Genomic DNA, 13,745 nt, shown 5'->3' with positions numbered 1-13,745 from the left:
ATCATATATACCCGCCTTTCAAGATTGTTGTAGTGTTATGAGAATTAGATAATATATATCTGAGCCACCTGGAACACAGTAGGCAGTCAAAAAAATCATAATTTGATCACCGAAGGTGCTTTGTTTAGGACCCTGTGTGGAAGAATAAGAGACTCCTCTGCCTGTGAGGATTGTCTGGTGTGACACCACATCAGGCCTCCGAGGTGTGTGGAAGTCCATTTCTTCTCGTCTTCATAAACTTTCTTTCAGGTAGCTGCCTGCTAATGCAGCAGCAAATCTCTCTGGGTGCTTTTAGCCTTCTTGTCCTGAGCCCTGCTAGGGCTGAGAAAAACACAAAAGGACATTTCTGGGAAGCGAAAAGGAGAGAAGGAGCCAAACATGGGGTGGCTATAGTAACCTCATTTCTCAGCAGATGAGAAACCAGCTCCAGATTTACAGATTAAGTGCTATTAATTACCACCCAGCAAATATTGAACCACAATGTTGCACTCTTAGGGGGAAAAAAGTAGGAAACTCAGTCTGAATACTAACGGACTCCATTAGTGCTCTGTGCAAACCCCGCGTCACATACAGTCCTGCCTTTGGCACTGAGGACCTAAGTGAAGTCCACACAGAGCATATCAGGTGAGGCCAGGCTGGGACCTTCTGTGAAACCCACTTCCAGCTGCAGCCCGTGACTGGGAATCTCTGAGTGAGGAAGCAAGAGAGCGCTCACCTGCTCAAAGGAAAAGGACCAAATAAGGCAAGACAGGGGTGGAGGGGGCAACAGGAGCTGTTTGGAGGCTACTCCCCTATGATTAATTCAAAATTAATTAATTAATTTCATTCCCCTATGAATGAAAATGCGTTGGATTTTGTTCCTGGGCTTAGATGTTGGTGGCACATGCTTGGCAGCTGGCGTATCGGAAGGTCTAGGTATACTCGTGTATTTACATTCTCCTGCCCTGGCCAACATTCTGCAAACAGCAGCCCTCAGTAAGGAGAATGTTGGTTACCAGAAGCTGGGAAGGGTAGTGGGAAGGGAGAGATAAAGTGGGATGGTTAATGAGGACAAAAATACAGTTAAATAGAAGAATAAGATCTAATATTCAGTAGTACCACAGGGTGACTGTAGTTAACAGTATTTTAGTGTATATTTTTAAATAACTAAAAGAGTAGAATTGGAATGTTTCTAACACAAAGAATTAATAAATGCTTGAGTTGATGGATACCAGTTATCCCAATTTGACCATTACATGTTGTATACTTGTGTCAAAACATCACAGTTACCCCATAAATATATATAACTATTAGGTGCCTATAATAATTAAACATTTAGAATTAAGAAACTGAAAAAATCCTCCTCTAGCTCACCGAGTCTAAAAATGCCCCCCTCTACTGGAGGATTCCGAGCTGGGGAAGAGGCAGGCATGTACTGTGTGTCTCGAGAGTCTCTCACTTTATCCAGCACAGGTATTACTGCCATTGTCGTGCCAGCAGGGAAACAAACTGAGACTCCAAGCTGCTGCAGATTTGCCCAGATCCTTCCCCAGAATCCATGGGGTGGTGTGACTCAGGAGACCATCGTCTGTCCCCTCCACTCCTTCCCCAGGCCCCCAGGACTGTGGAGACTGCCCGGGCAGTGATGCAGGCATGACAGAGGAGGGGGGACAGTTCACTCCCTCCTCCGCCCTCTCCCTGCCCACTGTGCCTGGTGCCCAGTCTGTGCTTTGGAGCTGGGATCCACCAGCACCCTCTCTGCCCTGAAGGTGCATCCCTGCTCCTCCCTGCCCCCTTCCTGAGCCCCAGGCCCCATCCCTGCTCCTCCCCACTCCCTTCCAGAGGCCAGGTCCCAGCCCAGTGTGCTGACAGTCACGGTTGTCTGGCAAGCCTGCCTCCAATCAGGGGACACATTCATTTTCCCCTTGGCAAGCACATCCCCACTCACCACCCTCTCAGGCAGATTCCACTGAATCTACGTTAGAAAATTACCAACCGGAGCGAATTGGGAAACTTACTATTTGAGAAAACTTTAGCTGTTTTTACTTTTCCCTGAAATCTAAATAAGGGCACTGCCCCTGAGAATAAAGTTTTCTGATGTAACCAATTGCTGGCTCCCTGGAAAACTAAGTAGGACCTTTCCACACCATGCTTGTGACAGCCAGTCTGGGGCACTCCCTTTGAGCTCTTTTTCCTGGGCAGCATAGGGTGGGGGAGGACTGTGGGGGATGTATGGTGATTCCCAGCAGCCTTTGTCCAAGGACATTAGCATGACCTTTAACCTTACCCACACCCGGGTTTTCTTATCTGTAAAATCAGGAGATTGGTCTAGACCAGGGTTTCTCAACCTCAGCACGAATGACGTTTTGGGTAGGATAATCCTTGTCATGGGGGCTGGCCTGTGCATTGCAGAGTGGTTAGCAGCACCCTGGGCTCCTCACTGGAGGCCAGGAGCAGGTACCCCTACTCCCCCACTTAGTCGTAACAACCAAAAATATCTTCAGATGTTCTCAAATGTCCCCTGGAGACAAAATCGCACCCAGGTGAGAACCACCGGCCCAGATGATCTCTGAGGGTCCTTCCAGCTCTCCAGTTCTCTGTTTAGAAAGTGATATGAACACCAAAAACAGCTTGGGTTGAAATGTCACAGGGACCTCTCATCAAATCCTGGCTCTGGCATCTACGTTTTAGCTGTGTATGACTTGTCAAATGATTTCACTTCTGTAAGCCTCGGTTTGCTTATCTGCAAAATGGAGATGATAGTGCACATTTCACAGGAGTATTAAATGAGGAAATGTGTGTAAAACTTCTAGCGTATAGTGTATGGCCCCATAAATGGTGCTATTATTGCTGTGACTACAATTGAAAGTAAACCAGACCATCTGCTCTCTCTAGACAATCCCTCTTGTGACCAAATCCACAGAAACGCAAGGTAGCCAGCAGCAGTAGCTATGGAAAGAAAGAAACTAATAAATGTATTCAACATGTACTCTCTGCTAGGCACTACGCTAGGCAGTTTCATAAAAACTCTCAAGCTAAGTCAGGACTAATTGAGGATTCATAAATGCAGTAATAACCGGAGAATAAACCCAGACCTCTGCTGAATTGCCAATGCCTGGAAGGTGGGGGTCTGGAAATACTGGGATGTTTATTTTGTACCTTCAGTATCAGGAAGGATCCCCCTTATTTTTGCCATTAAATTAAGATTATCCGGCCGGGCGCAGTGGCTCACGCCTGTAATCCCAGCACTTTGGGAGGCCGAGACGGGTGGATCACGAGGTCAGGAGATCGAGACCATCCTGGCTAACACGGTGAAACCCCATCTCTACTAAAAATACAAAAATTAGCCGGGCATGGTGGCGCGCGCCTGTAGTCCCAGCTACGCGGGAGGCTGAGGCAGGAGAATGGCGTGAACCCGGGAGGCGGAGCTTGCAGTGAGTCGAGATCGCACCACTGCACTCCAGCCTGGGCGACAGAGCGAAACTCCGTCTCAAAAAAAAAAAAAAAAAAAATTAAGATTATCCATTCATCTGTTACCCATGAAAAATGCCGTATCTGAGAAAGGAAGCAACGGGAAAGTAATTTTTAGCTGGATTTGTTCACTCAAAATGAGTTTATGTCTCCTCTTTGGTTTGGTTCTGCCTAAAGGGCAATTGACTTCAGTTCCTACAGAAAGAGACAAGGAAATAATATCTGTCCTTAAACCAGAGTTACAGGTTTTGATATCCACTTCTTTCCCATTTTCTGGGGCCTGACAGCTGCCTGTTACCTCCAAAGCCACCTTCTCCAATAAGCCCCAATTCCCCGACGCACATTATTGAGATCATATCCCTGGTCTGGCCTGCCCCATGAGAGGTTTTATTCTTCAGTGGAAGTATTGATCTGTCGCCAGTTACAGGCCTAGTTTCTATATTAAGTGTCAACAAAGAGTAGGTGGAGGAGGTGGGAAATGGGGCCGGTGGAAGCTCCTTTCTCTGTCTCCCCAGTTGGTCATGCATCGGTCTCTGTTGTTCTAGGATCCCAGAGATGCTTACCTGGGCTTATTCTTCTCCTTGTCTTTGCTATTATTCCTTCCCATACTCGTCAACCTTGGATTCATGTTCAGACCCAGCTAATGTTACTACCGACTGCCAGTTTCTGTCATGGGTTTTATCTCATCTAGCCCTCACAGAAGGACATTTTACAACTTTTACAGAGACATAAAAGGTGTCATCAAAGGCCCCAACTAGCAATTGGTAGAACTGAGTTTGCATGTAACCTCCTAGCCCCGAGTTCCAGTGCCTGTTCCTCCGTCGGGCAGCAGCCAACAACAGTCCCATAGGAAAGCCCTTGCTTTCTGAGGATGGGTAAACGCCCCATTATGAGCCTCCCTGCCAAACTGCTATGCTTGCTGCAGGCAGTGCACATTGACCCTACCCTTGGTCGGAGCCAGGCACAGCTGGACCAGAGGACAGCACCGTTCCAACCACAAACCCCATCCTGCCGCAATTAACGCTATCCTCCCCAACCACCCCTAACTCCTATTCATTCTTCAAGAATCGTTCAGAAAGTACCCCTCCAACGAAAACTTCTCTGACCTGCTCATCAGTCTCCACCACTGTGATTCCTTAGCACTTTGACACACTCTGTTACTGACCATATCACACAGTCTCCTCTATCACTTTCTGTAATTCCTAGTACACAGAATACTAAATTTCTTTGTTTTTTTTCTTTTGAGACAGAGTTTCACTCTTGTTGCCCAGGCTGGAGTGCAATGACGTCTCGGCTCACTGCAACCTCCGCTTCCCAGGTTCAAGTGATTCTCTTGTCTCAGCCTCCTAAGTAGCTGGGATTACAGGCACGCGCTGCCATGCCTGGCTAATTTTGCATTTTTCGTAGAGACAGGGTTTCTCCATGTTGGTCAGGCTGGTCTCGAAATCCTGACCTCAGGTGATCCACCCATCTCAGCCACGCAAAGTGCTGGGATTACATGCATGAGCCACTGCGCCTGGCCAAATATTTCTTAAGTAAACAAATGGATCACTGAAAAAACAGGGGGAAATCTTGAAGCAGATCATGAACACAGTATTTAAAGTATAGCACTTATTTATAAATGACCCCAAGAACCTGCCATAGATCCCAAAAGTAGAGCTTTTTTTCTGATGAAAGCTTGGGACTTGGAAGAGAACAGCCATGAAATGCCTATTTTCTTTACATCCACTAATTGATTTCCATTAGTGCAGTGCTTCCCAAACTCCAGTGTTCAAACAAACCACCTAGGGATCTTGTTCTAATGTAGCTTCTGCCTCAGTAGTTCTGGAGTGGGGCTCCCAGGTGATCCTCATGCTGACGGCCCACACCTTGAGAGGCAGACGCTGACCTCTTCTGGGCTGCTTCCCACGTCACCTGAAGTTGCTGGCCTGTCACTCTGTGCCTGCAGCAGGGCCAGAACCCCCTGGCATCCCTGTGCCATCTGGGTAAAGCAGCTGTCTGCTGTTTTATTTATTCCCTCCCATTATCACTGGGGGAAGAGAATCCATAGGCATGACACATCTTGTTTACAGCAAGTCTCAGAAAAGTTAAAACTACAAATTTTTTTCTAAAAAAGCAGCAACCCATTCAAATCACACATATCAGGGAAAAAAAGGGCTAAGGGAAATTCATAAAATATTAAATGACACTGTGTCAAGACACAGAAAGGGGCAGGACGGTAATTAAAGTAAACAGCACATCAAAACCCCGGCTAAAACTGTTATTTAAATTGAAAGTAAATGTAGGAACTGATCATGTAGCCTTGTATAAATGTGTTTCAAGAGCCTTTTAAGAATATTAATGATTATGGAAGTATAATGGCTGAATATCAATGATCGCTTTTATAGCAAGTGACAGCTCAGAGAAAGAAGGAAAACAATCCAGATCCTTCCTAAGATGCAAACTGGTTTCATCTCCCCAGCGCATTGCATCCTTTCAAGGGACAGAGAGAGGGCTGGGGAAGAGGATTAAGGTGTCTCAGGTGTCTTGAGCTTACGATGCACCTCTCTTGTGGGTCTGAGGGATGAGAAGCCATTCGGAGAGGGTTCTTGACCATGATGAGGTCCTCATCTTTCTCCTCTGACACATCTGCTGAGCTCCAGCTGTGTGCATAGCCCCCAGGCCTCGTTACCATCTCTAAAAATACTTACCCACCTTGCCTTAAAGGCTCTGAAAAGTTCAGCCCAAAGCCAAAAGTGAAACTGTAAAGTTTCATAACTGACTTTTCAACAAAGGGACTAGAAATTACACTTTTGAATTGGAGGGTTGCACTCTTACTTCAGAGGCGAAATGCTCAAAATATCTCAAGCTGCCTCAGAACCCCAGGACTCATTTTTTCCTTATTCACAATGGGAACCAATCTTCCTCCTTCCACATTGCATTTCACCAAAGTCTTTTGCTGTATCTGTGACTACAATGGGAGGGCAAGCCCTTTGAGTCCCAAACAAAACACTTAAGCATTATTCTTTAACTTCAGTCCAGCCCCTTGCTACCGTCTCCTTTGCTTGGTTTTCTGGTAAGATAATGGGTTCCCACTGGCCTTTTCCACTCTGCAGTGCCCTGGGGTTAGATCCCAAATTCTCCTTGGAGTCTCCTTGGGCATAAGCTTCCTCTCAGCATTACGAGGTTACCTTCCTCAAAGTGTCTTCTCTCCATGTTTTCTCAGATGGCCACCAACCCAGAGATGGTGTCCTGGTTCAGAGCCAGGCTGCCCAAGTCAACTCCAGAGAGCAGGAATTCAAAGGAAACAGTCACTCTCTCACTGTCTCTCTGCAGCTGACTACACTTTCCCGAGACGAGCAGGTATATTGGATTGGCTGTTGTTATGAGCTGTTTAGTCCTAACTTGCTTAGTAGAAAACGTCATCTAGTCCACTTGACCAGAGAGCGCTAGGGTTTTGATCACAAGTCCAGCTAACAATGAAGCATTGCTTTGCTTTCCTTTCTTTGTGTGCTTATTATATTTTCTCAGGGGTCCTCATGAGAAGGGGTGGCTATTTCAAGGACAGAATCTGGCCATTCCTGCATCCTTGGGCTCAATACAATAATTCATCAAATTATGTATACATTTATATTATAAACTGCGGAACCATTATGAAATCACTGTATTGTTAATAATAGTTTCCTATTAATTACTCTATCGCTGTAGCCATTACTTATAAACCTCCTTCCTAAATCTCTGGCTCAGATTGCCATTCCTGTAGGAATCCTTAGTCTCCAAAGGGAGCAGACTGTAAAGACCCCAGGCAGGGCAGCAAGGAGATGAGATTAATGAGACACCCCTCCCCCATTCCTGGCACTCGCTGGAAACCAGCAGAGAAGCTAGTGAGGTCCCACCCTTCCTGCAGTGATTTCCTTCACCCTCTGGCAGTGACTTCTCTCTCTCTTTGCTGCTGGGGGCACAGTCCTCAGTTGCTTCCTCAAAGAGCTGCCTGCATCAAAGTAGCTACTGTTCCCAGCATCTTTCTTTTGCAATCCTTTTTGTTCCTTGCTTTTGATCCAGCATATGCTGGGGGGCCAAGCTTTTGTCTTTCAGCTTGTGAATAAATGGAAGCACTTACGGAGGCAGCAGCCACCACATGTGATTAGTTTCTTGTTGTTCTCTGACTGGGAGCCAGATGGATCAAGTAGCTCAGGACCTAAAACTGACCTACTTAGAGCCATCAGGTCTGATGAGGTGAGCATAGCTTGGGAGTCCGAAGACCTGAATGCCAGTCCTAGTCCTTCCAGCAACGAGGTGTGCAAATTTTGGCAAAGCTTTCTTCCTGTGTGCATTCACTCACCAGACATGGCGCTAGGCATTGGGTCTGTAAAGATAAATAAAATCACGTCTGTGACCTCAAGAAGACTGCAGAAACAGAAATGTGAAACGTAGACATGAGAATACGTACAAGCTGTGGTAGAAGCATAGCCAAGAGAAAGCTTTGTCCAGGAAATGGTATTCGGGCTGAGTCTTGAAGGACTAAGTGAGCTGTGACCCAATGCAAACAGTGGACACAGCGGGATGGACCCTGGGATAGGGTCATTTGAGACCTAGGCAGTGGCCCAGAGGTATGGAAGAACATGATTTACTCAGAGAATGGCAGATTATCTAGTACTGCTGGGGCATGGACTAACAGGAGAAATGGAAGGTGGGTCTGGAGAGTTGGGCAGGGCCAGATCATAGGGAGCTTTGTAAACTATGCTGAGAAGTTGGGAAATGGAGACATGCAGACGGATTCATTTGTAAGCTAAGCATTCTCGCAGGAGGCAGCAAAGAGAGTGGCTTGAAGGGGAACCTGATTGTCAGAGACACCAGTTAGAAAAGTATTGCATGTTGGCTGGGCGCAGTGGCTCACGCCTGTAATCCCAGCACTTTGGGAGGTCGAGACGGGTGGATCAGGAGGTCAGGAGATGGAGACCATCCTGCCTAACACAGTGAAACCCCATCTCTACTAAAAATACATAAAAATTAGCCAGGCATAGTGGCAGGTGCCTGTAGTCCCAGCTACTCGGGAGGCTGAGGCAGGAGAATGGCGTGAACCTGGGAGGCGGAGGTTGCAGTGAGCCGAGATGGCACCACTGCACTCCAGCCTGGGCGACAGAGCAAGACTCAATCTCAAAAACAAAAAAAAAGAAAAAGAAAAGTATTGCATGTTGTAAGCCAGGTTTTCTTTACCTGGGGACTACCGCCATTTTGGTTCTTGGTTGCAGGGGCCACCTGGTGCATTGTATCATGTTCAGCTCCATCCCTGGCCTCTACCCACTTGATGCTAGTAGCAACCACTTCGTTGTGACCATCAGAAATTGTCCCTGGACGTTGCCAAATATCCCCTAGGTGGGGAAGACAAAAATCACCCATGGTCGAGAACCACCAGTCTAAGCAAACTTATGTAGTATGGAATAAGCTCAGAGCTGCGAGGATGGGCACAGGTTGAAGATACCTGTAGGAGTCAGGTTGAGAGGAAGGCATGATTGACCAGATGTATAGGGTGAGGAGAGGGTGGAGGCCAGGATGGCTCCCTGATTTCTGGTGGACAATTAGGGGATGTTGATGGTGCAGAGATGATGAGAAGAGGGAGGAGAAAGCGAGTAACTCATTTGGACGTGTCACACTCAAGGGGCCTGTGGGCCCCCATGTGGATGGGGCTAGTCGGCAGCGGGTTCTGCGGGGCTGAGAGCCAGGGCCAAGGGCTAAGTGGAGACATGATGTAAATGTCTCTGGGAGTGATGAATCTACTTTGAGGAGGGGAATTCTGAATGAGAAGACGGCTGGGGATAGAACCTAGGGACATCAACATTTAAGTGGCTGGGGACAGGAATGAGAGTCAGGATGGGGACTGAGAGGGAATGGAAACTCCAGAGGAGGGTGTCCCAGAAACAAGACAACAAAAGAGAGTTTCCTGAAGAAGGAAGCCGTCACAGAGCCAAATGTCACAGAAATGTCAAGGAAGGGAAGGGCAGAAAACTGTCTGCCAGATACCTCAAAGGACTGGTTTAGGAGCAGAGGAGCCTATGAGCTAGAAGGATCCGGAAACAGTTAAAAGCAGCAAACATGGTGTGCTCTTAGTGATTATGATTAGGGGCTCCCTCCATTGTGCTTCTGGACACAGGAACCTCCCAAGCTCATAAAATAGCAGGGGACCCTGAGCTGTGAGCTTTTCTCCTGTCCAGTGGAGTGCCCTTGGCCCCATGAGTATCTACGGAGGGTCCCCAGGTTCACACCCACCTGTGAGCTCCTGGCCAGCACTGCTTCCATGCTCCAGCAGCAGAATGCCAGGGAGCTGCTCCTTTCTTGCCTTCCAGCCTCATTGTTTACAGGGACAGTACCCTGGCATATTGCAGGTAATCACTCCCTGAGGCTGCAAAGGAGAAGCACCTATTGACCCTTTGACTCCCCCTGTGACTCTGGAGGACTCTGGGCAATCTAGAAGAATGGCGCCAATTTCAATTTCCTGTCTCTCCTGCAATATGTCCCTAAAATGAGCCTTGTGACACCTTTTGTTCCTCACCAGGCTCCACTTCCTGTTTCTTCTTCTATATCTTTCCACATTTTATCCATGCACTACCTCTTTTCCCTAAAAGAATTAGATTTGTTGTTAAGCCAGCGCTCTTGTTTCTTAGAAGTCTGCTTCCCAAGAAAGGCTGAGCCACAGTCTACTGGGTCTGTCCTTCTTCATGACCTCTTAGACTCACTCTTCATCTTTTTGCTCCAACCACACATTCCACAAGACTCAGTCTGGACTAAGGAGGCAGCCATTCTGCTAGAGATGAGGGAAGATGGCCCAGTTGTGTTTTCTGGCCTAGAGGGTACTGCCCCTCCCCAGGGCCCACTCCAAGCCTGCAACAGGCATGCCTGCCCCAAAAGCCTCCTCCTCAAGGTCTCCTCAGCAACAGGACAGCCCACTGCCCAGCCATTGCCCTCCTCCCTCTGCCCCGAAAGCTTTGGAGCTAGCCTCTGCTTCCTGATTACACATGGCACCCTGAGAATGGGGCAGCGTCTGTGGGGTGCAGGGGATTCAGCGAGGCAAGCTCAGGCCTTCCTCACTTGAATTAATGCAGGAGAGAAGACAGGCCATGGAGCCAACACAGAAGGGACCTGGGGGCCCTCCCAGGGGACGAAGTTACTTACTGAACTGAATCCTCCCGCTTAAAGCTTAACAGGCTTCACTCCGCTGACAAGTACTCAGGGCTTCTCCTGCCTCCTTTCCCCTCCCTATACAAAGAGTCAAGGTGGTCCAGGTTCCTGTGGGCCCTACACTGGCTCCACTTCAGCCTGGAAGCTAATTCCTGTGTGCAGCAGGTGGCAAGCAGTCTAACCAACATCATCTCACTCAGGCGATCAGACACCCTGAGCTCCGCAGGGGCCAGGCAGGGTGCTTGGCCCTGGGAATAAAGCAGTGAGTAAGACGCACCCCTTCCTGCTCTGGAAGCCTACACTCCTGTGGGAAAGCACACCCATGGTCAACATGCTTTAACATGGTGGGAGGTGGGACACACACTCTCATGCACAGTAGAGGCATGTGCAGCATGCCACCGGAGAACACTGAGCCCCAGGACACCCCACCAGGTAGGTGATATTTCTCCCTGGTCTGCAGGTGGGAAAGCTGAGGCTTGGGGGCTTCAAGTGACTCACCCAAGACTACAGAGCTATTTAGAGGTCCTCTGACCCTGCCTCTCCTGGTGTCCCAATTATTTCATGGGGCCAGCCACCACAGCTGTGACAGCCACACCTTGTCCATCTGTGACCTTGCAGCCTCTTTACCCTGCTGCACCCAGCCCCTCTGTGACTCTGATATAGCAGTCACATAATGGATTGCCTTTGTCCCAGTGTCATGCCAGGTGCATCAGGAGGCTCTGGCTTCTCTCAGAGCTGCTGGGTGTGGGGCTGCGGGAGAAATGCTCACCCCCCGAGGCAGCCCTACTTCAAGCCAATTCCTTCCCTCCGGGTCTCCTCATCATCGGACTCTGGGGACCCAGGGCTTCTGATCGCCATCCCACTGCCTGCAGATGTCTCTCCCAGGTCTGCAAGGGATTCTCACTGAGGCACAGTTGTGTCCACATGCTCATTCCCCCACTGAAAGTCCTTCGTTTAGTTCTTTTGTCCTCACAGAGACAGTAAGCGTTTCCGTAGCAATTGTGAAAATGGATGGAGCTAAGTCAAATCTGATTTTCTTTGGGAAGAAAATCGAATTCTCCACTTTGTGAGGCAGGCAGAGAGATTAGAAGAAGGAGGACCACAAAAATGCAGCTCAGCCAGGGTGGGAGGGCCAGACCCCCCGAGGGAGCTGGGAGAAGAGCCGTGTAGCAGGGAAACGCCTGCTGGGCAGGGTGCAGGGTACAGCTGCTGCAGACAGCTGAGCGCCTCCCACCTTCAGGCCTCCAGACTTACCATGGACACCAAGTCCTCCAAGTTGAGATTCAGCCTAAGCCAGGGGACCACTGTGAATTGTTTATGCATTTAAGTTTAAATCTGTAAGCTCTGTAGCCTTCCTTCTCAGGTTGAGGCCACCAAAAAGACATTTCTGGTGGGGAACACTTTCCGAGGGGTCTGGGAGGTGAGGAAGGAGAGGTAGCTGAGCTTCTGAGAAGCAGCCTGTGATGGCCAAGCCAGCCTGCTGTGTGCAGGGAGAGTGGCCGGCCGGCCTCCACGGGGAACAGCCACAGAAGCTGCCTCTTCTGGAGCCACACCCAAATGCACAGGAGCCCTTGCTGTTTCTCAGTCATTTCATGAACATGGATGGAGTGGTTTTTATGGACCAGGCTCCATGCTAGGCACTGGGAATTCAAAGCTAAGTCTCTGCCTTTCAGAAGTACTCCATCTGCCAGGGAAGATGATGTATCTAGATGAGCGAAGGTAGGCTATGTGGAAATCTGTGCTGGAGACGTGTCCCAGAGGGTAAGGCGGCTCAGCGAAAGAAGCAGCTGACCTCCCTGTGTGAGTGAGTGAGAGGTAGAACCGTTCAAGAGCCAGGACATCACAGCCAGGTCTTAGAGGATGAATAGGAGTTTTGCAGGAAGAAAGTGGAAAAGCAATAGCACAAGGAATGGCAAAAGCAAAGACGCAGGGCACAAGAACGCATGGCATGCTCAACACATTGGCATGTGTAGGCCAATACAGAGTTTTGCTAGGAGAAGGGAAATGATAGGAGTGGGAAAAAACAGCTGGAAAGGTAGACTGGATCCTCTCATAAAGAGGCATCTTGTGGCTGGGCGCAGTGGCTCACATGGCTCACACGGCTCACACCTGTTATCCTAGCACTTTGGGAGGCCGAGGTGGGCAGATCACTTGAGGTCAGGAGTTTGAAACTAGCCTGGCCAACATGGTGAAACCCCAACTCTACTAAAAATACAAAATTTAGCCAGGCGTGGCGGTGCATGCCTGTAATCTCAGCTACTCAGGAAGCTGAGGCAGGAGAATCGCTTGAACCCAGGAGGAGGAGGTTGCAGTGAGCCAAGATCATGCCACAGCCCTCCAGCCTGGGCAACAGAGGGAGACGCCATCTAAAAAGAAAAAAAAGGAGGCATCTTGTGTAGTGCAGACTTTTTCATAAAGCCAACAGCATAGCCCCAGAGAAGTCCAGGGAAATTTCTGAGGAAAAATTCTAGAAAATATGTCAGAGATCTTTCATTAATTTGTAAGGGATTTGAGACTTAACAGTTCCCCTAGAATCACTGAATGTCAGAGCTTTAAGAAACAAGAAAGTCCATATTTGTGGTTGTCAAGCTGGGTTCAGTGGAGCCTTAGGGTTCCACAGAAGGGCCTTAGAGACCCACTCCGGGACGCTGGGGGTTAGAATGGAGGGAGGGCACTCAGAAGGGTGTTCTCCAGGGCCCTGTCCACTGCAGTCCACATGTTTCCATGCTTATCTTTATAGATTTGCTTTGATTCATTCAAGAAGTATTTATGGGGCATCTCCTCTATTTGGGTTATTATAATTTGATTGGAAAACTTACATCTCCAGAGAAGCTGGGGGTGAAAGTTACTGACACAGACCAACTGCCTGATTTACAGATAAGGAGACTGAGACTTAGCGAGGGGAAGCAACTTGACAAAGTCCCTCAGTGAGTTGGTGGCCAATCCTGATGCCTCCCCCCATGCTCTCTGTAGTCCCTGGCTGTGCCTTTGTGCAGACTGGACCCAGGGCACAGAGCACCACCAGCCCCGCACATCCACCCCAGCAGCAGCCTTGCAGCGAGCGCAGAGCGGGCTCAGGGTCCAGCCTGCAGCAGTGCACCCTGACAGGCCTCCTCCAGACAAGGACGGCCTCTACCACC

General features: G+C 48.8%; 1 protein-coding gene and 1 long non-coding RNA gene across 6 annotated transcripts in view; one reads left to right on the top strand and one right to left on the bottom strand.

Annotated features, from left to right (window-relative positions):
• Positions 1 to 13,745, top strand: part of KIRREL3 (kirre like nephrin family adhesion molecule 3) — a 585,001-nt gene that overhangs the window by 266,914 nt on the left and 304,342 nt on the right. The gene's annotated exons all lie outside the window — the stretch shown is intronic.
• Positions 7,595 to 9,830, bottom strand: LOC134756485 (uncharacterized). The gene is made up of 3 exons (XR_010129222.1): positions 9,697 to 9,830; positions 8,647 to 8,801; positions 7,595 to 7,795 (listed from the first exon to the last, which is right to left on the bottom strand). It is a non-coding gene; the product is annotated as an uncharacterized lncRNA (long non-coding RNA).

This window comes from Gorilla gorilla, chromosome 9 (assembly GCF_029281585.2).
Source record: "Gorilla gorilla gorilla isolate KB3781 chromosome 9, NHGRI_mGorGor1-v2.1_pri, whole genome shotgun sequence".
NCBI classification, from domain to species: Eukaryota; Metazoa; Chordata; class Mammalia; order Primates; family Hominidae; genus Gorilla; species Gorilla gorilla.
Note: the sequence above shows the minus strand (reverse complement) of the source record. Positions and strands in the feature narration are given on the sequence as shown.